This window comes from Oryza sativa, chromosome 8, assembly GCF_034140825.1.
Source record: "Oryza sativa Japonica Group chromosome 8, ASM3414082v1".
NCBI lineage: Eukaryota > Viridiplantae > Streptophyta > Magnoliopsida > Poales > Poaceae > Oryza > Oryza sativa.
This window is the reverse complement of record NC_089042.1, coordinates 12,695,057-12,720,887: the sequence shown is the minus strand read 5'-3', so window position 1 is coordinate 12,720,887 and position 25,831 is coordinate 12,695,057. Positions and strand designations below refer to the sequence as shown.

Sequence of the window (25,831 nt, the reverse complement as noted above, 5' to 3'; positions counted from 1 at the left end):
GACCAGTTTGTGTATCCCTCAACAAATCCATGCATCACCAAGTGTTGCTCGATTACAGATGGATCATTCCAACTTTTCTGATTTTTGCAGTGCACGCATGGACATCTAATATCTTTGGTCTTCTTAGATGCAGCATTCTTCTTAGCTGCTTTCATGAATATGTCGACTCATTCAATGTATGACGCACGATATCTCTCTTTATTCATCCGTGCCCTGTCTGCCATCTATGCATTAATTAATTAATTGCGGAAAAAATAATACAACTTTAGTTAGTTCAAATATTTTGAACAAGATAATTAAAGCTAGCCAAAAATCTGCATATATAAAACATACATCCCTCAGACGAATTACCAAACTACCCTTCTTTCTCTTCTTCTCTTCCTAGCTAGCTCATTCTTTTGCAGTTAACTAATATATAAATCTGCTAAAAATAAACCTATCGAAAACTAGATATATATATGGAACATCGATCATGCACAATATTTCTTGCAAATTTTGCCATTTTGAGCTCCAAATAACAAATAAAAAATGTTTTTCTTCCTCCATGTCAAGTATTTTTTGCGATGAAAAATCTCAACATACAACCAATAAAAATGAAAAAAAAGTTGACAAAAAGAGTAGGACAAAGTACAACTAACCTCTGGTACAATAAATCTTTCAAAAGATTCGAGATCAAAACCTTGAATGCTGTTGGTCAATACCAGTGAGAGGAAGCAACCAGGCTATTATCTTGAATGCTAAGCTCAAAAATCTTAGAAGGGGTCTTAAAGCTTGGAGCAAAAGGTTATCAAATCTCAACACTCAAATTTCAAATAGTAATGAAGTTCTGACAACCCTTGATGATCTGGAAGAACAAAGACCTCTAGCTCTGCAGGAATGGAATTTCAGAATAATTCTCAAAGAACATATTCTCAAGCTTTTGAATTACAAAAATGAGTTCTGGAAAAAAAGATGTACCATCAGATGGGTAAAATTTGGGGATGAGAACACAAAGTTTTTTCAGGCCTCAGCAACTGATAGTCATAGAAGGAATAAAATCTCGCATCTCAGTTTGGATGATGGAAGTATAGTTACTACTCATGCTGAAAAAGAACAGATTTTATATATGGCCTACAAAAACAGAATGGGAACTCGGGGCTCAATGGACATGATCTTAAATTTGTCTGATATGGTTCGTAGAATGGAAGGCTTGGAGTGTCTTAGTGAGATCCCATCTACAGAAGAACTGGACAGGATCATTAAAAACATGCCTACTGATAGGGCTCCTGGACCAGATGGTTTCAATGGCTTATTTTTAAACAAATGTTGGAGTATCATAAAACAAGACTTCTATGAGTTGGCTTTTCAGTTCTTTACCAACAATGTCTCCCTCGAGAATTTGAATCACTCCTTCATAACGTTGATCCCGAAAAAGCCAACTCCAGAAACAGCAAATGATTTCAGGCCAATTGCACTTCAGAGTTCAGCACTTAAATTCATTACAAAAATCTTGGCAAACAGATTGCAGGAAGTAATTCTGAAACTCATTCATGATAACCAATATGGTTTCATCAGAAGCAGAACCATACAAGATTGCTTAGCCTGGAGCTTTGAATATATTCATCAGTGTCATCAGTCCAGAAAAGAGATGATAATTTTGAAAATTGACTTTGAAAAAGCTTTTGATTTGGTGGAACATGAGGCAATTCTCCAAATTCTTCAGGCCAAAGGATTCAATTCTACCTGGTTAGACTGGATCAAAAATATCTTGTCTTCTGCATCCACTTCAGTTCTGCTTAATGGAATCCCTAGGAAAAGTTTCAAGTGTTTGAGGGGAGTAAGGCAAGGGGACCCTCTTTCTCCATTGTTATTTGTTCTAGCTGCAGATTTATTACAATCCATAATTAATAAGGCTTCCTCAAATGGGTTACTCTCAACTCCAATCCCAACTAGCGGTAATTCTTTTCCAGTTATCCAATATGCAGACGATACATTAATAATCTTGAAAGCAGATCAGAGATAAGTTTTTTGTCTCAAAGCTCTTCTTAACACATATACAATGTGTACTGGATTGAAAATAAATTATCACAAATCAAACATGATTCCCATCAACACTGACAGTCAAAAAATGGAAATTTTAGCTGGCACTTTTGGATGTTCAATAGGTGCCATGCCTTTTACTTACTTGGGTCTACCTCTTGGCACTTCAAAACCAAATGTCAGTGACTTTGCACCATTGATTGATAGAGTGGAAAGAAGACTTCCTTCAACAACGGTTTATCTAAATTATGGACAAAGGCTCACCATGATCAATTCAGTTCTTTCTTCTTTACCAACATATTATATGTGCTCTCTTAAGCTGCCAAAGAAAGTAATTTTGCACATTGATAGGGCAAGAAAGCACTGTTTGTGGAGGAAACATAATGAGTCAGAAACTAGGACTCATTCACTTGCTGCATGGGATCTAGTTTGCAGGCCAAAAAAGAGAGGTGGTCTGGGAATTATCAACCTAGAAATCCAAAACACATCTTTGTTGCTTAAACACTTGAACAAATTCTTCAACAAAAAAGACCTGCCTTGGGTTCATCTAATATGGAATAAATACTATATTGGTTTGGACAAGCCTCCACATGCGCAAATTGAGAAGTGATCATTCTGGTGGAAGGATATTTTCAGGCTAATCCCGTTATTTCAAGCTATCACATCGGTGACTGTAGGAACTGGAGATTCTGCTCTTTTTCGGAAAGATAATTGGAGCAATCACAATTTGGAAAATGAATTCCCTGTCTTGATTTCTTATGGAAGGAATGAAGATGTCACTGTACAAGGATTTCTGTCAGCCACAGATATTGGTCAAAACTTTCACTTACCTCTGTCCAACCAAGCAATTCAAGAATGGGGTAATTTAAACAACAGATTACAAAGCTTACAGATTGTCACTGAATCAGACAAATGGTCATATGTATGGAACTCCGATTGATACCAATCCAAAAAAGTTTATTTGATGTTCTTTCAGCATCTTCAGGTTGCTAGACCGATATCTATACTCTGGAAAAGCAAATGTACAATGAAGCTTAAAGTTTTTCTCTGGCTCATGTTGATGAATCGACTCAATACAAAGGAAATGTTGCAGAAAAAAACAATTCAATATACAAGGTGGTGTCAACTGTTTGCTATGCAGCTCCATGGAAACAGAGAACATGATACACTTATTTTTCAGTTGCCCTTTTGCTCAACAGTGTTTGCAACAAATTGGTATTCAGTGGAATGTAAACCAGGAATTCTTGAACATGATCACTTCAGCTCAGATCTCTTTTCAACATACTTTCTTCTTTGAAGTTTTGGCAATAGGATGCTGGCACATATGGAGTAGAAGGAATGATCTCATCTTTAACAATGTTGCTCTCAGCTTCGACAAATGGAAGGATGATTTTCAGAAAGAGTTTGCCTTGCATATGCACAGGGCAAGAGAGAGGGACAAAACAGATTGGCAATCATGGATAGCTAACTTTACTTAATACTTCTCCTTTTTCCCTTTTTGTAAATTCTTGCATCCTTGTAACTATGTTTTATTTATTTATATTTAATATAGCACAGTAGGAGCCTCTCCTGCTGTTTTCAGTCAAAAAAAAAAGAGATCGGTATTCTCGAGCCAGTGTACCTACACAACATGTTTCCTTTCGAGAGGTACATGGGCGTTCTGAAGAAGTATGTTTGTAACCGTGCTCGTCCAGAGGCAAGCATCGCCAAGGGGTATGGAAAAGAGGAGGTCATTGAATTCTGCGTAGAATATATTGAAGACCTTCGCCCAATCAGGGTACCTGAATCACGCCATGAAGGGAGACTACGGGGAAAGGGGACTCTTGGAAGGAAAGCAATAATGACGGTAGACAACAATTTATTCCGTAAAGCACATTTCACGGTTCTGCAACAATCTTCATTAGTGGCTCCTTACATCGAGGAGCACTTGGCTCTAGTTCGCACCAGAAACATCGGTAAGTCCGATGCATGGATTACACGGCATCACATTGATACTTTCCCCGCGTGGCTGCGACAACATCTCATGGGTAACGAGACGATTAACCAACAACTGGCCTTCCTGGCAAGGGGACCATCTGGCTCGATCGCGACATTCCAGAGATATGAGATCAATGCGTACACATTCTACACGAGAGCCCAAGACATGAAGAGCATGAACCAGAACAGTGTTGTTCATATCGATGCCATGGGACACGATGGTACAACTGGCACGTATTACGGTGCCATCAAGGACATATGGGAACTTGACTATGGACCTCTCAAGGTCCCTCTGTTCCGGTACCAATGGGTTAGGTTGACTGGTGGAGGCGTAACGATTGATGACAGTGGGATGACAACGGTTGACCTTAACAAGGTTGGATACTCAGACGAACCTTTTGTCCTTGCCAACGATGTAACGCAAGTTTTTTACGTGAAGGACATGTCTAGCAAAAGAAAGAAGGGCAAAAGGCCTGACAAGCCGAAGCGCCACGTGGTTCTCCCAGGCAAAAGAAAAATCGTCGGAGTAGAGGATAAGACTGACGAGGATTACGATCAGTTTGATGGGCAACCCCCTTTCACGGTGACGATTGACCCTAGCATCCTCCTATTAAATGAAGACACCCCTTACTCACATAGCAATCACAAGAAATAAACAATAGTGAGGAGAAAGTACGTGCGGCCAACCATCACCGCCGATGTATTGCCGTAATTGTTGTGTACAAGATGTAAACTATTTTGGATGTATTGAATATCCATATAAATCAATTGGTGTATGGCATATGTTAATTATGTATGATTATTAGAATTTTTAACAAATTTAAATCATGCATATGCTAGTTATATATGATAATTAGAATTTTTAAAAGTTTTAAATCATGTATGTGCTTATAATATATGATTATTAGAATTTTTAACAATTTTAAATCATTCATGTGGTGTTTACATATGATTGTTAAAATTTTTAACAATTTTAAATCATGCATATGCTAGTTATATATGATCATTAGAACTTTTAACAATTTTAAATCATTCATGTGCTTATTATATATTATCCACTTAATTTACTGTAGACAACAATATATTTTGAAGGTTTTGTCATTAATTTTGTGACTTTAAATCATTTTAATGCATTATTTACTATTTTAGAAACCCATATGTAATGAAATGTAATATGCAGTGCTTTTATCTTTAGTCCCGGTTCTTAATCTTAACCGGGTTCAAAAAGAATTTGGAAATAGTGGGAAAAGATCTTTAGTCCCGGTTGGTGAGAACAACCGGGACTAAAGATATTTTTAGTCCCGGTTGTTCTCACCAACCGGGACTAAAGATCCCGGGGTATATATATGCCTGAGGCGCACTCGTCTTCTCCACCAACACTTAGATGTTTTTCTCTGATCTCGGCTTCTCCTTTGATGCCACTGCCTAGGGCATCCCCCGCGCCGACGCCGCCGTCGTCTCTCGCCATCATCTCGCTGTCGTCGTCGTCATCACCGCCGCCGCCACCGCCACCATATCTCTGGGGTTGCCGCCGCTGCCTGCGCGAACTCTCTCTCTCTCTCTCCAAACCGCCGCCGCCTCGTCGTCGTCGTCATTGCTACGCCTGCCGACGCCGACCCCGACTCCGCCTTCCGCCGATGCCGACCCCGACGTCGACGCGGCCGCCACTGCCGACGACGCCCCCGCCGCACCGCGCCATGCCGCCGCCGCTCCTTTTCGCTGCCGACCCATCAATGCCGAACGTGAACGAATGCGAACGGACATGAACGAACGCGAACGGACGCGAATGAAACGTGAACAAAACGCGAACGAACGCAAACGAACGTGAACGAACTCGAACTTAACGTGAACGAACACGAACGAACGTGAACGAAACACGAACGAACGTGGAGGAAACGTGAACGAACGCGAATGAACGTGAATTCACTTGAACGAAACGTGTGAATGAAACGTGAACGAACGTGAAGGCACGTGAACGAAACGTGTGAACGAACGTGAAGGCACTTGAACGAAACATGTGAACGAACGCGAACGAGACGTGCACGAACGAGATAATTAAACGATTATTAAACTTAGCATATATATATATATATATGATTATATACTTGAAAACGTGAACGGAAAATATATGTTCCTTTGCGTTTAGACTAATACATTTTTTTGCATGTTGCAGATAAGAGACTTCGTCGTCGTCCCTCAAGCCGAAGTGGTAGCTAACCCTCGGAGGAATTTGCGCAGGCAAGTGATATAAAGATATGATTATCTAGAGTTCTAATATACGAAACTTAGACTTAGCATATATGATTGTTAGAGTTTTAATATAAGATTATTAGAGTTTTAATATACGAAACTTAGACTTAGCATATAAGATTATTAGAGTTTTATTATACGAAACTTTGACTTAGCATATATAATTATTTGAGTTCTAATATACGACACTTAGACTTAGCATATATGATTGTTAGAGTTTTAATATAAGATTATTAGAGTTTTAATATAAGATTATTAGATTATTAGACTTAGCATATATGATTATTAGACTTAGCATTTCTGATTATTAGAGTTTTAATATAAGATTATTAGAGTTTTAATATACGAAACTTAGACTTAGCATATATGATTATTTGAGTTCTACTATATGATTATTAGATTATTAATATATAATTATTAGACTTAGCATTTATGATTATTACAGTTTTAATATAAGATTATTAGAATTTTAATATATGATTATTAGAGTTTTAATATACGAAACTTAGACTTAGCATATATGATTATTTGAGTTCTAATATAAGATTATTAGAGTTTTTATATACGAAACTTAGACTTAGCATATATAATTATTAGAATTAGCATATATGACCTATAGAATTAGCAAATATTTCTTGTATGAATAGATGGTTGATCGCGATGACGAACAGATACTATACCATACAATCGCAGAGGGAAGCAGCCAGTACTGGAACGAAGAAGAGGGGAACGAGGATCCAAACCAGTACTTGAACGAGGAAGGGAACGTGGAGAGGGATGCGGAGGGGAACGAGGATGAGGAGGCTAGTGGAAGTCAACCCTCCGCTAGACAGAAGAGGGCACACGGACAACGAGGTGCCGCGAAGAAGATAGAGGGTTGGCACATCATAACTGAGGTGGACGAAGACGGCTGACCTAGTGCCCCGGCAGAAGCAGCCAAGAATTTTGTACGACATAGCGGTTGGGTTGTAAGGGATAACGTGCCTGTCAGCAAGGTGTACTGGCGCAGAACAAGGGCACGCGGGGATTATGACAGCTTTGTCCCAGAATCAGAGAAAGAGATGTTGTGGACCACAATGCTCGAGATGTTCACGCTCCCTGCGGGTACGGAGAACATAGTGAAACAGTGGACTCTTAAGAAAATGGCAGAACAGTTCCAGAGCTTCAAGGGAGATCTCTACAAGAAATACATCCTGAAGGGGCTGACACTGAACTTCGACGTATTCCCAAAGCTAAGGGATCATTGGGACGAGTTCATTGCTTACAAGACAGGGCAACAAGGGCAAGCGATGATGGACAGAAACAAAGAAAATACCGCCAAGAAGAAGTACCATCACCACCTGGGGTCAGGCGGCTATAGCGTCGCAATGCCGAAGTGGGAGGAGATGGAAGCAAGCATTATTGAGAGGGGTATCGAACAGGCCACCGCTAAATGGCCGTATCGATCGAAGTTCTGGTACTATGCTCACGGTGGAACGCTTAACCCCGTTGATGGCTCCCTGATGTTCAGCGATCAGATACGCGAGGCTGCCAGTCGACTAACGGATGCAGTGGAAGCCTCTTCTCAGGGCATGTTCTGACCCGACAGAGAGAAGGACGAGCTGTCACTCGCCCTGCAGACTCCCGAGCATCCAGGACAAACACGAGGGAAAGGCGTGGTTCCTTGGAAGATTGGATTCAAGGAGGACATCCACACATACAGGAGTCGGATGAGGAGCAAGAGAGATACCGAGGCGAAGATTGCAGATCTTGAGTACAGGGTATCGAGCTACGAGGCAAGAGGAGGTGGCAAGGAAGGTGGATGAACGCATGGCCGCACATCGGTCCCAGGATCCCCAGCTGTACATTCCTCCTGTAATGGTTAGCCCCTCAGGCAATCGTAGCAGCTGCGCCTCAACGGGGCAGGTAGGATCACAGAGCATGGACGCCATGCAAACTCAGGATGAAACCACCTGCCCCGTTGATGAGATCACGCAGCGGACACCATGTGAGCTGCATATTCCCTTCAAGAACTTATCAATCAAGGTATGTTCGTAGTTTTATGATTTATGCTCGTAGTTTTATGATTTTTGACTTGTACATTCCGCAAGTTGCTACTTAGGTTGATTACTAATAGATAACCTCTCATCACGTGAAGGTGGCGTTGGAAATGGCCATCCCAACGGACCCTTCAGGGACTTACCACTGTAGGCCGGTTCCAGCAGGATACTCAAGGGTCGAAGTTGAGCTGGTGGAAGCCGCGTACGAGGACCTCGAGTTGGACTACCCTGGAGGAGACGGTGAGACGCATCTACGAGACACAAGCCACGCCATTATACTATGGCGCAAGCGGTACATCATCCTCCCTAGGCGACAAGCGGCGTCTCGTGCACCATCTCCTCCGGCTCCGCCATCTCCTCCGCCACCTCCTCCTGCACCATCTCCTTCGGCTCCTCCGGCTCCTCCACCTCCACTGTGTCCACCTGCACCTCTCAAGACAAGGTCTCGCCAAGCTCCACCGCCTGCCCGCACAAGGGCAACGAAGAAGGCGAAAGTTGACGCCACCAAAAACAAGGAGTCGCCGTACGATTGCAGTCAAGAGGAGCTTAATGCTTATGTGGCAGGAGAAGTGAAGAGGCAACTCAAGCCTCGGAGTCCTGAAAAGAAGATACCTGTTGACCCGAGCGTGAAGAACTTATTCAAGAAAATGTCCACAACAAACAAGGAGGTCTTAAAGCTATCGGACTATGACCGAACACTTAAGAAAGCCTATTACAAGAAGTCCAAACTAGTCCCTTAGCTTGGAGAACAACCATACCAACAGGTCGAGCCGTTGGTGACTGGCGAAGAAATTGGCATAGCAGAATTCATTTCTGACACCAGTCTAACTGTGGATCAGTTGATTAGAGGCGCACCAATCCTGAAGGCGGAAGTGGCATACAAGTTTGAACTCGGTAAACCGCTTGTCACGCCTGAGCAGCTGTAGTCCCTACCGACACAGATGTACAAATTCCATGAACGGTACATGGAAATGAGTGCCAAGGGTAGAGAGATGTTCGGAGCGAGGATCAGAAACTCCGACTTCTTGCAAGGAGAAGATGTTCTATGGATCCATTTCAAGGATGTCTTCGAACTATACCCTCTGGACACCCTCGACGTCTCTCTTCTAAGCGCATTGATTTTGTAAGTATCGTTGAGTTCGATTTGTTTCGTTCAATAATTAACTCCTTGCATATATGTAAACAATAATAACTTCCTTTTTATCGTTGTAGAATGGAGATTAAAAGGGCTCGACGGTGGGGGGTTTACGATACTGGGTTCATCGACCCTCGGAAAATCAACGCCGAAATGATCGACAAGTACGAGAAAGACATAGAGGACAATCTCGTCCATCTCCTGACGCAGCAGCATTTCAAGACGTTCATACTACTGCCGTACAACACAGAGTGAGTTTTTACTATCGTTCGAACAAATTTCATTCCCATACATATAACATGTACATTTTCATATATATATCATCACACGCATATTGCAGATTCCACTGGGTCCTGTTACTTTTCGACTTGGACGCATGCAGAGTCAATGTCTATAACTCAATGAATAAAGAGGAGAAGACTTTCGACAAGGTTTTCCAACGGATAGACATGTAATATAATTGCATCTATTCAAAAGTCACGGGGATTTTTCCTATTGCTATTATGCGTATCTCGGATAATAATTAATCATAGCTTGCAACTGCATGTAGGGTTTGGGATTGGTTCCGTCAATTGGTCCCCGGGACTTGGAAAGAAAAACTTGGATGGAGGTTTAATTTTCTAGTGAGTACATGCATGATCCAAAATTATATTGAATTGAATCTCTAATTACAGTTAATATAAGTGTATATTAAATCTCTCGTCCTTTCTCATGTACTGTGTAAAGCAGGACTAGGGAACTAACTTGTGCCGCTACTACGTATGCGAGTATGCCCACTGCCTATCAACCCAAATCTACACCACACGAGAGCTTGATGTACGTATATATAAACCATTCAAAATTTCATTGCGTATCGATTTGTTGTGTATATATATATATATATATATATATTAATCAGATTTGAACCGAGGTTCATTTGCACCAGGAATCTCCACCGTAGATGTGTTTCAGGATTCACACATATGTATCAGTTGGTTACTGCAGGAAGTGTCTCTTCAAACCATTTAATCATGGTCAAAAGGTGGTATGGTCAGATGGAGAGGACAGACATGCATGTGCTGTATTTTCTCCGTGCCAGAAATTCATTATGTTCACAGGGTGTCTTTTTTTTTTTCCAATCGGCACGTTAAAACGATATATACAAATTAATGATGAATCGAGTAATCTAATTAGCCTTTTACGTCAGAGCTATAAATGAGAAAATCATTATGTGTGCCATACGTATATGGTACATATACTATATATATGTATGTGTGATGTTAGTATATACGTGCAGTTTCTGCTGATCACTCTGTGGTGTCATGTGGGCTGCAGGGAGGGCATAATCGAGAATGCAACCTGTACCATTCAACCTACCAACGCACAGCCCTATATAGCAGCTCAATGAGGTTGGTACATCTTGATGCTCATTAGTCACATGATGGAACATGTCTATGCATACACGCGTCAATCAGGTGATTGGGGTGCATATGAACTGTGGTCTATATTATCCATGTCATATATATATATATATATACTAGCAAAATGCCCGTGCATTGCACCGGGTAATGCCGCGTTGGATAATGTTTAACTGAATGATTTTGAAAACGGTCTAATATGACAATAATAATCACAACAGATTTCTTTTTGTTTGGACAATTATTCCACATATACGTGTATGATATGAACGATGTTCCTAACACGTTAGCGTAATGATTGTACCATGGGAGGAACAAATGGTGAATGCATTAGGTTACTTTCATGCAAGAATAGATGGACGAAAATTTGTATGATTAACAAAAAATTCTATATTTAAAATAGGTAAGTTTATCATAAAACTAATGACAATCACGACAGATAAGATTACTTTTGCATATTTACTCAGTCTCATAGTGGTGATGCATGCTTTCTTAAGCTGTCAACTCTCGTGTTGCAAGCGTGCGATCTGGTTTCCAAAATCATATGTCGACTCACATGGAGGAAGCAAGGCGAGTGGAAGGGAGATGTCCATTCAGCGCCAAGCGGAGCGAAGCGGCGGCGACGCGGCCTAAGCGGCATCGGCGGTGGGTGGGGCTCCATCTCTCCTCTTCCTCCTACGACAGATGGTGAGCAGCACAGAGCGGCCTAAACGGCAACAGGAATCCACCTCTCCTCCTCCAACCGGCAGCGAGCGGAGCGGAGCTCTGGTGGCGTGGCCCAAGCGGTGCCTGGGAGTCCACCTCTCTTCCTTTGATCAACGGCGAGTGGAGTGGAGCGGCGGTATTGTGGCCCAAGCGGTGGGTGGGAGTCCACCTCTCCTCCTCCTCCGACCGGTGGACGGTGCGTGAACGGGGGCAGCAGGGGCACGGTGGTGCGTCCACGACAGACGGCGTGACGGGTGTTCTGGCGACACAGCTGATTTGTCGCTGCTACGCTCCGAGGCAGCACGGAACGACGATGACAATGAGGTTAGGTGCCAGATCTGTCGCCGCCTCTTCCTCCGCCGCCAACATCTCTGCCCTAGGCCACCGCCATACCATCTTCTCTTCTTCTCCCTATGCTGCCGCTTCCGCCGTCACACGGGTGAGGGGCGTCGCGTGGGGCCATGCCCCCACCCAATGCGTCACTTGCCCTGTGCTTCGCCCCACGCCTGCCAAATTCCGACGAAAAACGTGTAGCTTCATTTGGCTCCGCGGTTTTCAGTCGGGAACAACAGGCGTGTGCGTGGCGATGAATCTTCAATGTGGCTGCTCGGGACAGAACGCGACATCAGTGCACTGTGACCGCTTAACAGCTGCAATATGCAGCTCAAGCGAGGATTCAGATTGGGTGCAGCTGTAACTGCAACTGTTCCTGACGACTGCGGCCATGTTTAGTTCCTTTTAAAAAAATTTAAGTATACGAACACACATTTGAAGTATTAAATGTAGACAAAGAACAAAACAAATTACAGATTCTGCCTGTAAACTGTGAGACGAATCTATTTAGCCTAATTAATCTGTTATTAGCAAATGTTTACTATAGCACCACATTATCAAATCATGGCGTAATTAGGCTCAAAAGATTAGTCTCGCAATTTATATGCAAAATGTGCAACTGGTTTTTTTTCGTCCACATTTAATACTCCATACATGTATCCAAACATTTGATGTGACGAAATTTTTAGAAGTTTAAACGGAAGTAAACACAGCAACACAGCTGTTAACGACCAAATTTGGTAATCCAAGGATCGGAGATGAAGAAGAAACCGAGATGGAATTCGAGATGGAAATCGTCCCGGAAACAGAGTGAGGATCGGCTGAAGTTCGAATCGGCTACGACTAAGATCGGCAGAGTTCAAGTCGGACGAGGTTAGCCGATTGAGCCGAATCCGACAATATGACACAACATATGTTGTCGGTTTAGGTTGATGTGCTTCATGATAATTGCTACGCATGTATAGAGTCCTGAGAAGGCAACTGTATCAATTAATTAGGATATTTTATGTAATTTTCTTAGAGATATGTTTGGGCAAAAGTCTGCCGCAAAGACTTATGGTATCTTAGAGTTTGTTAGAGATAAGAGTCGTGTCCGATATGGACATATTTTGTAATTCTCGGGTATAAATAGACCCGAGCCCCATGTAATCAAACTAACACACGTTCAATACAATCTCGGTGCATTGCCACCCTTTTTACTTTCGTTTTGTTTCGACGAGTTCTTACTTTCGGGTTGAGCTGCATCGGTTTCGATCTTCAACAAGGGGTAAAACTTGTTATGGTGGCTTGCGTTCTCGGGATTAGTGCTTCCATATTTATGACACTCTAATCTTTTTTATGTAATTCGTCGAGTTATCATATATCTCACATAATCTCTGGCAATATCGCTATATAACCTACAATCGGCTAACATCTGTCAGTAGAAGGCAGCCGATTAGGTTAAACATCGATGCTGGCTTAGATTATATAAGATATCCACCACTCTATGACACATCCAACGGCTTGATTGTCTAGATATTATTCTTCTTTTCATACTTATAGCTGCATTAGTTGAGTTTGATCTTATGAGTCGTGATTAGAATCTCAATCTCTAGCCTGCCTTTGATTGCCGATTAGGGTAGTATCAGGGTTTCAGCCGATCTTACCTGATTTAACTACATTTATCTTATATGCCTTATTGACATGTTAAATTCGCCCTTTATGTTAATATCTTGATGCATTTAAGTATATTAGGCTTTCGTTTGGTATATTTTACTTGCTGTGATATCTTAATATAGAGTGGTATCGAAGTATTAGCCGATACACGCTAGATCTATCTTATCAGCTATGGTATAAACACATATAGTCTTGTTATTAATATATATTTCGATCTAAGTGATTTATACTGTCTCGGCATGGCGACCGATCTATCGCAATCACTTGATTTAAGTATATATCGATATAAGGACTATATACCGTTAATATCTACAGCCGATCGAGTATATTTAGTTCTTTCTTACTTATTAATGATTGCCGATCGATGCATATATGACATCGGCTCAAAGATAAATGATATGTCATCGGCATCTAGCCGATCAGCTATCATTTATAGATTTAACCGTGGTTTCTTTGTCTTTGTTTCTTGTTGATTGCAGGATCAAATCAACTGGCACGCTCGCATACCCAAAGGCAAGTTTTGGACCTGCATTGGAGTTAAGCAGATCTCTCAGGCCTCGTGTTTTCACATCAACACGCTTTTGGCACGCCCAGTGGGACCCATTAGAAGTCAGAGTCACAACAGCGGTCTCTAATGGCTGAGAAACCACCAGCATCACTGTCCTCAGCTGGCAAAGAGGGGACTCCTAAATCTAAAATCCCGAAACCTGGTACATCTGAAGTTAATGAGAGTAACATCGTGCCCATCACTCCGGACTGGTTGACACCCGAGCAGCAGAAGGATCTTGAGGCTATGATGCAGTAAGCACGGAACCAATTCTTGAACTCATTCATGGAGACCCGCAAGGGAACAGTTGTTCAGAAGTATAAAGTAAAAGTAATTGCTGATGTTCCCGGAACAGGTTCTTCCAAGGATGCAGAAGTACAACAGGTTCCAGATGGTACAACTCAATCAAGTGATAAAGGTGTTGCAGATGGTTTTCAAGGGATTCAAGGTGATGGCTCTCAAGGGGTTCAAGGTGATGGTTCTCAGGGATTTCAAGGTGAAAATCTTAACCAAGATGGCGACACTGCATCGCTACAGTTTAACAACTTCCAAGATCGGATTGACTATGCCGTGCAACATGCTTTGATTAATCAATCTGGAGTATTAGTCAACACATTATCAAACATGGTGAAGTCGATGGTTGATGGCTTGATAGCTGAATATCAGGCTACAGGACCGGTTTATTTGCCAGGAGGTGTTTTCCCAAACTATCGGCCCTTAATCACTAATAATCAACCAGTTGTCTAGCCAATTCCTCCCAATGCACCATCGGCTCAACCGACAGCACCAGTATCGGCTCCTGCACCTGTTGCACCATCATCGGCACTGGGTCAATTAATTAATCCTCGGTTGTTGGTGAGAGAGCAGCCACAGTATAGTGGACAAAATGTGAATCGGCTAACTCAAGATCAAGTTACAACTATGTTCCTACCACCTCAACCTACTGTTGACACAATCCAGCAACAGCCGATTCAACAAACACCACCAAGGCAGCAGGTTGTGCAGCCGATTCAACAGACACCACCAAGACAGCAGGTTGTGCAGCCGATTCAACAAACGCCACTGAGGCAACAGGTTGTTCAGCCGATTCAGTAGCAAGGTTTGATGAATGCATCGGCTGTGTTTGGAACACCTGACGATCAGCTAAGGTAGCACGCTGCGAATCAAGTTGTCCTAGAGCATTTGGTCCATAACGTGCAACCAGATCAAACTGTGGTACCTCAGGTTATTCCCGAACATTTGGTGCGCAATATACAGCCGAACTTTCAGAATTACCATTGGGGCAATTTGAATTATCAGTATTAGCCTCCATCGCCGTAAGTTCAATATCAGCAGGGAGGACCGGCTCAGCCCCAGTTTGTTCCTCAATACAATCAATTCGAGACCGTGCCACAACAAGCACAAGGAGTGCCTCAGCAACGACCATGGGCTGTATGATTGCAGATGTGATGAGAGAACAGTTTAGGCTTAAGCCGAAAGATGCTGAAAATTTGTATCGGCATCCTTACCCCGAGTGGTTTGAGAGAGTTCCTCTGCCTAACCAATTCAAAGTTCCAGATTTTTCAAAATTCTTAGGGCAGGATAGTGTTTCAACCTATGAACACGTTAGCCGATTTTTAGCTCAGTGTGGTGAAGCATCGGCTGTGAATGCCTTGAGGGTTAGGTTGTTTCCATTGTCCTTGTCTGGATCGGCTTTCACTTGGTTTTCTTCTTTGCCATGTGGATCAATCAATAGTTGGGCCGATTTGGAGAAGCATTTTCATAGCTATTTCTATAGTAGGATTCATGAGATGAAACTATCAGATTTAACAGCGATTAAGCAAAGGCATGATGAGCATGTGCAGGACTACATTCAGAGGTTCAGAGAGATGAGGAATAAATACTACAGCTTGAGTTTAACTGATGCCCAGTTAGCCGATCTGGCTTTTTAGGGTATGATAACTCCGATCAGGGAGAAGTTCTCGTCTCAAGACTTTGATAGTTTGTCTCACCTTGCACAGAAGGTAACCTTGCATGAACAGAGGTTTGCAGAAGCCAGGAAGAACTTTAAAAGGGTTAATCATGTCTGTCCTTACATATATGGATCAGATGATGATGATGATGATGACGACTCCGAAATAGCAGCAGCCGAATGGGTTAGAAACAAGAAGGTTATACCATGCCAATGGGTGAAGAGTTCTGGAAAAGAAGAGAGGTATGACTTTGATATCATCAAGGCTGATAAGATTTTTGATTTGTTACTTCGGGAGAAACAGATTCAACTTCCTACTGGTAATACAATCCCATCGGCTGAGGAATTAGGCAAGAAGAGGTATTGCAAGTGGCATAATTCTGGGTCTTATTCTACCAATGATTGTAAAATCTTTAGACAGCAGATCCAAGCGGCTATTGAAGGAGGCAAAATAGAATTTGATGATTCTAAGAGGCCGATGAAGGTCGATGGCAATCCTTTTCCTGTAAATATGGTACACACAGCTGGCCGAACAGCCGATGGAGGAAGAGCAAGAGGTTTTCAGGTGAATTCGGCTAAAATTATCAATAAGTATCAGAAGAAGTATGACAGACAGCAGGAGAGGCATTATGAAGAAGATGATGGCGGTTTTGATTCTCATTGGGGTTGCGAGTTCTTTAGATTTTGCTGGAATAAAGGTATGAGGCTGCCATCTATTGAAGACTGTCCCGGGTGCGGCAATGTTGCAGAAAGTTCAAGCCGATCGTATAATGGAAGCAATCGGCTAAGGCAAGCAAGAGTTCCTGTTCATCAAAGGTTGGGCCCGGTGAACCGAGATTGTAACCAAGAGGACGATGAAGACAGGAAGACTCAATGGTGTCCTTCTGGTATTTTTACAAAGAATCAGAAGAGAAGGGTTCAAAGGTTGAGGAACAGAGAGCGTTTTCAGTGTCACAGCCTGAATTTTCGTTTCAGGATTTATAAATTATTTAATAAATTATTAATAGAATTTATATTAAATGTTCATTAATTTACAAGTGAAGTTAAATGTGGGAAATAAAATTTCCTAAATATAAAGCATGGCTGGATTTAATTTTTATTAAATTCTCCATGATTAATTATACTCTCTGAAATTTTCTCGGATTTTTTTCGGAGCTCAATTCCTAATTTTAATAATGCAATGAATATTTCAGTAATTATTTAATTAATAAATTAATCATTAAATGGTTTGGTTTCAATATTGTTAAATACTTTGAGTGTCCAAGTATGTTCAAGAATTCTCGTGGAATTATTTGAGCATTGGAAGTATTTTTAACAATTGAAAGATCATTTCAGTGATTAATTTAATTGGGAAAAGTAATTAAAATCCCCTTTTCCTTTTCGGGCCGAAACAGGAAAAGTTTACTTGTAGTCCTCGGCCCATCCTTCCTTCCTCTCTCTGGTCGGCCTTTTCTCCCCAAAGTCTAGTTTGAGTTCTCCTTTAATCAGGCTGTGCAATAGAAGCCCAATCCCTGCGCCACTGTTCATCTTCCAGCTCAGGCAGAGCCGAGCCAGCCGTGCCCGTGTCCTATTGCCGCCGATCCCCTTCCAAAGTCCGGCCACCTCGTTGCTCCTTTTTCCAAATTAGTTGCGGCAATGGAATCCTCTCAATCTCCTCTTCCTTTTCCCCAAGAAATCCCCAAAAGTTTCTATGGAAATCCTTTCCTATTTCGTGGTTCAATCTTTCCTTTTTCCAGCGTAAACCCTAGTCTTTCCCAAAGTTTCTCGTTGATTTGGGCCCGGACCCGAGCTCCCGTGCCTATATAAAGGACCCCCTAGTCGTCCTCTACCTATCCCCTCAAGTCCCGTCTTCCGCCGTCGCCGGTCAGCGCCGCCACCTCCCTCGGCACCGCAAAGTCGAGCTCTATCCCGATCGCTGGTTATTTTGCGCCAAATCCCACCGGAGGTTGCCCGTCGTCGTGAACCGGAGCGCCGCCGCTGCCGCCGTTGGGTTCGCGAGGAGGAGAAGAAGATCGTCCTCCACTTCCCCGAAGCTGAAATCCACCGGAGCTCCATCGTCGCCGTCAACCCGAAGTTCGCCGTCGAGTTTTGATCTCCGGCGAGGCCCTACTGCTCATCCCGTCGTCGCCTTCGGTCGCCGTCGTCTCCATTGGGTTCGCAGGAGCAAGGTGAAGCCCGGCCACCGGGTTTTCTTCGCCGAAGATCACTGAAACGTCGCCGCCATTGCTGACCCGACCCCATCGCCGCCTCTACCTCGTTGCCGGACGTCTGCCGTCATCATCCATCGTCGCGCCGCCCCTCGGTGAGCTTTCCTCTCTCCGATGTCGTTCATCGGTGTAGTTTATCCATAGGGTCTTAATCCAAAATCTAATTTGGCCCTTGTGTCGTCGTCGTCTCCATGTGTTGCCGCCGGGTCACCGTCGTCATCTCTCTCTCCGATCACTTTTTGGTTCGGTGAGACTTCTATTCGTCGTTTCGTGTTCCCATTGCCACATTGTCGCTGCCACACTGCCGTGCCACACTATCAAAGCCTTAGTGTCGCTCCCTGCCTCAGTCATGCTGCTGCGCCGTGCCGCTTTGCTGTTGCCAGCCAAGCCACATTGCCACCGCTGCTGGTGTTGCGTTGCCACCGCTGCCGCGTTCCTGGCTTAGTAGAGCCATTGCTACCGCTCGGTAGCCGTCTCGCTAAGTCGTCGTTGAGTCGCTGCCGCTGCTGCGCCTTGCTGTCGTGCTCTGCCGTAGCTGTGCGTCGTCGTCGCTGTGCCATCGCCCTAACCCTAACTGCGTGACTCCGCCGAGTCACCGCCGCCTAGCCGAACCAAGTCGCCCTAGTGCCGCCATGTCGCAGCTGTGTGCCGCTTTAACCTAGCCGCCGCTTTAGCCGTTGCTCGGTAGCCAAGTTGTCTAGCCGTAGATGCATCCCTTAATTCCTACCGGCCTATTGTTTGCTGTACCGGGGCTTTACTGTGAATCGTGTATAGCTCACCGGTTTAGTCACAGCCGTTGTTGAGTCGTTCGCTCGTTCGTTTTAATGAGGTGTTCCCCGTGCTTCGTTCGTTCGTCCATGTTAAGTCGTCCTTTAGTTTAGAGCCGTTCAGAGCCGCCGGTTCCGTTCGCCGGTTTCGGTTGATCATTTGAGTGATCCCATGTCACGTAGAATTGACTCGTTGAGTCAGTATCTCTTGAGCTTCGCTTGCAAGATTAATCTCAGCCGTCCAAAACCAATATATATCCGTTCCCTCTTTTTAGTGGCATATTATTTCTTTTTAATATATATCATCTACCAAATATAATCTAATCTTTTTCGGAGGTTGTTTCCAATCTTTTATCTTAGTTATAAATCATTTGTAAATTGTTTAATTAATGTGGAATAGTCTTTTTCTTTAATAGGTTTAATTGGAATTAAATCTTGTAAAATTCGTAACTAATTCATATGAAATCGGAATGAGGCCGTTCAAGTCTCATAATAAATCTAAAATCATGATCTACATGTTTGTTTACTTTATATGTACTGTTTATTTGGAGTTTCTTAGTCTTTTTCCTCGTTTTGCGTGTTAGCATGTAGTTTCTGTCGTTTCGAAGGTTCGCGAGTGCGCCGGAAGTGTTCAAGAAGATTAATTGAAGACCGATTATTGCAAGGTAAGTCACACAGATCCCAAACACAATTCCTTTGAGCATGTTGGTCCTATATTTAAATTCGAATGTCACCGGGTGGTGTGAACCTATTCCTTTGTTATGGCCAATTTGCATTGATTACCCTATTTCTTGATTACCTCGGGTTACAATTTGACTAGTTGAGCTCTATATATTGTTTCAGCTAGATGTTAGACATAATTGCTTAGCCATGCTTAGAAACATTAGCACACGATTGGGATAACTAATGTTCACTATTACTTAATGATGGATATTTAATGGTAGCTCACGATGGTCAATCGTGATTGGTTAGTTAATTAATTTGCCGACTAAAACTTGATAATGGTGGGTTGTGAGCACATGGTTTTGATGGTCGTGCTCATGACAATTAAGGATCGGTTCACGAGTTTTGGTTGTGAAACATTAACCGTGCCAACCACAAGCCAGCGTGGCAACGGCTTTACCTTTTGTATAGCATGGTTCATTGCGGGGACCAGACTGAGAAGTGGCGGAGATAAGCCCACGGGGGTCGCTGGGGAGTCCATGCCTTGTTTATAAGGGGGTGATTATGATCCAGGAACGGTGCGCTGTGGTGGATTGTGTTATGCGAGGGGTACTGTCACAGCTCCTTTCCGAGGTATCGTGGTGGTATTGAGGCGCATGGTGACATGTTGTGGGGCTGTGTCTTGTGGGTACAGTGGTACACCTCTGGCCAGAGTAAAACTAGTCGAATAGCCGTGCCCGAGGTTATGGGCGGGTCTAACAATGTCTTTTGTGATTAGTCTCACACTTCTCACCATAATAAATGATGCTATAACTGGTAATAATTTGATTAGCTCCTGGTTTAGAATGGTACATTCCTGGATTGAGATAGATCTGTACAGCCGGGTATGGTTGTTCAGGATGGTTGGGCCTGAGCAGCATGGGTGTGCTGTTCAGTGTTGATTAAAATTGATGATTAATTACTCTACTGTTTTATAATTCTAAAATGTTTGCTAAATGCTGCTTTTGCAAATGAGCCCTATATTATGCCATTCTTTGGTATCCTTGTGCACTTGCATATTTGCTGTGTGACTTGTTGAGTATGTCATATGCTCACATTGTAATAATCAATCAAACCTCAGTGGAAGAAAAAGAATCCAGATAGAGAAGACATTTGGCTTATACCCCAGTTGAGCTGCCTGAGGGAGTGGAGCCGGAGCTTCGCTAGACCGTAATTCCGCTGCAGTTTTCTTTTCTTTTTTAAGTATGTAACATTGTATTATTGATGAATCTGTATATTAAATTGTCAGTTTGTGTACCTCGGCTGATTCCTGGACGAGGGTTTTATGCACAAATTAGTTCGGAAATTACTAGTGAATTTATGGGCGTGACATTCAGGAAGTTGAGCAAGAAATCAATCATCAGCTAAAGAAGACGAAGCCAAAGCAGGAGTGGCGTGTTAAGATTCAAGTTCCTGCAGCCGATGAAGCCACAGCCGATGAAGCAAAAAGATTGGCTAAAGGAAAAAGTGTGGTGACTGCATCGGTTAACATGGTTTTCACGTTGCCCGCTGAATTTGGAGTCAAACAAGCCGATGTTGATAAAGTTGAAGAAAAATCGGCTAAATTGATTTTATTACCAGAACAAGCAGTCTTTGAGAAGCCAGAAGGGATAGAGAATCGGCATCTTAAGGGATTATATGTGAACGGCTATGTCAATGGGAAGCCGATTTCTAAGATGATGGTCGATGGTGGGGCTGCGTTAAATTTGATGCCTTATGCTACATTTAGGAAGCTAGGTAGAAATGCTGAGGATTTCATCAAGACAAACATGGTACTTGTTGGCAGTATGGCATGAGGCCCTTCGACCAAACCTGCCGAAACCATGCGACCAGTAAGGATTCAAGCCTAAGACGTCAAGATCGGTTGGGGCGAAGCCCCCATGGCGAAGACTATGGAGCAAAGACGGCGAAGGGCGGAGAATCGTGCGGGTGCCTCGTAGAGCCAAAGACCTCTTAGGCGAAGGATGTAAGGCGAAGAGTGTATGTCGAAGGGAGACGACTTCGCCATAGCAAGTTCGGCCTCACGAAGGCCCAGTGGCCTTTGGGCCAACGATCGCCTGACGGACCATTAGGAGCCCATGTACCTCAATTACACTGTATACCCACATAAATGTCCCTTTCATAAGGGCAGCCATGTAAATTCCCCTGTATAACCTAAACCCCAGTAGCAAGAACTTGTAATGAGGCTATAAATATTCTCCTAGGGTCATGTAATAGGGGGATCCCAAGAAAAATTCTCCATTCAATACACTTTACTTTCTTTCCAACCACTGTTGAGTAACCACGTCTTTCGACGTATGCAGTTGTCGTTTCGAAAACAGCTGGCGCCGACCGTGGAGACCTCCAAGCGAAACCACTGAGAGCGAATGCCACCGAAGAGAGTCGTGAAGGAGAAGGTTACAAGGCGAAAGGAAAGCGAAGCCGGAGGGGGGATGGCCGCCGAAAAGGGAGCAGAGCCTTCGGCGCCCATCGCCGAAGATGGCGGAGCGCCACCGGCTTCGGCACCAGCGCCGCTACTACCGTCTTCGGCTCCTGCCGCCTCGTTGGGGCAGGTGCCGAACACGGCTGAAGCAGCGAAGGCGGCAGCGGCGGCAAGGGCACTCCAAACCAGGGCGGAGATCCTTTCGACAAGCAAACTGCTGGTGCCCCAAGCCGCTCCGTCGCAGCTGGCAGCGGCCTCGACTGCGCTCACCGCTGTACAAGTCAACCCTGATCCCGAAACACAAGCCGAAGCCGACATGGAAGCCATGCGACAGAACATGACATGACTCCAAGACATGCTTCGGCAGATGCAAGAACAGCAGCAGGCGTACGAGGCAGCGAGGCGGGCCAAGGCCGCTTCGGCCCCAATCCTCCAGTATTCGGCAGGCTACATCCCACCCCAAGTCTATCCACAAGCACCGATCCAACCCCTTCCACCACAAGCCACGCAAGCGCTAGTATACTTCGCTGGGCAGCCTTCGACCGCAGCAGTACATCCGGGCCCTCACGTGCAACTGCAAGCTCAGCCGGTCACTACCCAAGCACACTCTCAACCGCCTGGCCAAGTGTCACAAGCGATGGCAGAAGGGGCTTCGGCTCTGCAAGCGCAGCTTCAAGCTTTCATTCAACAATTTAGCCAACCCCACAGCATTTCAGGTATAGCCCCTTCGGCCCAGCCGGAGGGGAGTACAGGTCATGGTGCGCCTAGTTGGTTGTCGTCGAATCAGCCGGGTCTGGGGGCTTTGCCTTGGAGTCAAGGACCGTAGTTCGACTTCAACAATATTGCTCAGGCACCAACCGTTCCGCCGCAAGCACCAACACTAGGCTTCGTGGCAAACCAAGCACCAAACCAGTCCGCCATGGCATGGCCCCAGCCAACATTCGACCCATCCATGGCAGCTCACCAAGCATCACCAATCGGAGCTGGGCAGCCGAACACCGTGGCCCAACCTCACGCGCAGGCCGTGACTTCGCCTTTCGCCACACCGTATCCGTAGCAAGGTGCCGTGAACAGGGCAGGGGGCGAAAAGGGGCTACTGCTGAGTGGGGGAATCAAGACCCGTCCAATCCCACCCCAGTTCAAGTTCCCACCCGTCCCACGCTATTCAGGCGAAATTGACCCAAAGGAATTCCTCTCTATCTATGAGTCTGCGATCGAAGCGGCTCATGGCGACGAAAATACCAAGGCAAAGGTAATACATCTTGCTCTAAACAGCATCGCCCGTTCTTGGTACCTCAATTTAGCAGCTAATAGCATCTACTCATGGGAGCAATTGCGCGATGTCTTTGTCCTTAACTTTCGAGTCACCTACGAGGAGCCGAAGACGCAGCAACATCTACTCGGCATTCGCCAGAGGTCGGGAGAATCGATAAGGGAGTACATGCGTCGCTTCTTGCAAGCCCGGTGTCAAGTACAAGACATAACCGAGGCGTCTGTCATCAATGCCGCTTCGGCCGGGATACTCGAGGGCGAACTCACAAAAAAAATCGCCAACAAAGAGCCGCAGACGCTTGAACACCTGCTTCGCATCATTGACGTGTACGCATGGGGCGAAGAGGATTCCAAGCGATGGCAAGCAATTCAAGCTGAGTATGATAAAGCCTCCATCGCCGCTGCCAAAGCCCAAGTACAAGCTCAGGTCGCCGAACCACCTCCTCTCGCTGTTCGCCAGCCTCAGCCGGCGAACCAAGGATAACCGCCAAGGCAAGGCCAAGCTCCCATAACTTGGAGGAAGTTCAGAACCGACCGTGCGGGCAAGGCTGTGATGGCTGTCGAAGAAGTTCAAGCCCTCCGCAAGGAGTTCGATTCCCAGCAAGCAAGCAACCATCAGCAGCCCGTTCGCAAGAAGGTCCAAAAAGACCTTTACTACGCCTTCCACGGACGCTCTTTGCACACCACGGAGCAATGCTGAAACATTCGGCAGCGTGGCAACGTGCAAGATCCAAGGCCGCAGCAGGGAGCAGCTGTCGAAGCACCTCGCGAAGACGTTCAAGAACAAGCACCCCCGGCCGAACAGCGCCAAGATGTGCAGCGTCGAGTAATCCAAGTGATTACAAGGGCCGACCCGCCGAATCAGCTGTCGAAATGACAAAAGAAGATGCAGCATCAAATGGTCCACAACATCACTTCGGCGGGCGAAGGGGCCCCACAATATCTGAACCAGCAAATCTCTTTCGGGCCGGAAGATGCCGAAGGAGTAATGTTCCCGCATCAAGACCCTCTGGTGATCTCGGCCGAGATAGCTGGCTTCGAGGTCCAACGAATCTTAGTCGACGGAGGGAGTTCGGCCGATGTCATCTTCGCTGGAGCATATGCCAAGATGGGATTACCGACCCTAGCCCTTACCCAAGCATCGGCATCGCTCCGTGGTTTCGGCGGTGAGTCAGTCCAAGTTCTAGGCCAAGCGCAATTGCTGGTAGCTTTCGGCACAGGCAAAAACAGACGCGAAGAGAAAATAATGTTTGACGTTGTCGACATCCCGTACAACTACAATGCCATCTTCGGCTGTGCGACCTTCAATAAGTTCGAAGCCATTTCCCACCACAATTATCTCAAGCTCAAGATGCCTGGCCCGGTAGGAGTGATCGTGGTCAAGGGGCTCCAGCCTTCGGCCGCTTCAAAGGGCGATTTGGCCATAATCAACAGAGCTGTGCATAATGTTGAGGCCGAACCACATGATCCGGCGAAGCACGCGCCAAAGCCCGCCCCTCACGGCAAGGTAATCAAGATACAGATTGATGATACCGATCCCACAAAGCTTGTATCGCTGGGGGGCGACATGGGCGAAGAAGAGGTTGAGAACATCCTAGAGGTGCTCAAGAAAAACATTGATAACTTCGCCTGGGGCCCTGATGAGGTGGGAAGTGTTTCGACAGATCTCATCATGCATCACCTGGCAGTCATGCCGGATGCCAAGCCAAGGAAACAGAAGCTACGCAAGATGTCCGTTGATCTCCAAGAAGCAGCAAAAGCCGAAGTCCAAAAATTGCTCAAGGCTAGGGTCATTCAAGAGATCGACCACCCCGAGTGGCTGGCGAATCCGGTGCTGGTGCGGAAATCAAACGACAAATATCGCATGTGCGTCGATTTCACAAACCTAAACAAGGCATGGCCGAAGGATGATTTCCCCTTGCCACGGATCGACCAACTCGTGGATTCGACAGCTGGCTACGAACTCATGAGCTTCTTGGATGCGTACTCCGGTTACCACCAGATCCACATGAACCCGGCCGACATCCCCAAGACATCCTTCATCACACCATTCGGCACCTTTTGCCACCTCAGGATGCCTTTCGGCCTGAGGAATGCCGGGGCAACCTTCGCCAGGCAGGTGTACAAGGTCCTTTACAAGCAGTTGGGGTGAAATGTAGAGGGTTATGTCGACGATATCGTTGTAAAAAGCCGCAAGGCTTTCGACCATGTGTCCGACCTGTAGGAGACCTTCGACAACTTACGCGCGGCGGGTATGACACTAAATCCTGATAAGTGTGTTTTTGGTGTTCGCGCGGCAAGTTGTTGGGTTTCCTTGTTTCTGAAAGGGGCATTGAGGCGAACCCCGAGAAAATCGATGCCATTCAGCAAATGAATCCCCCGTCGAGCGTACGTGTCACACCCTAAAAATCCTAAATATATAAATTGTTGTTTAATTGGAATTATTTTTAAA

The 25,831-nt window shown here is 44.8% G+C and overlaps 1 pseudogene; it reads left to right on the top strand.

The window, feature by feature from the left end:
- The first annotated feature begins 6,893 nt into the window (after positions 1 to 6,893).
- On the top strand, positions 6,894 to 23,891 carry LOC136351545 (uncharacterized; annotated as a pseudogene).
- Positions 23,892 to 25,831: the final 1,940 nt, after the last annotated feature.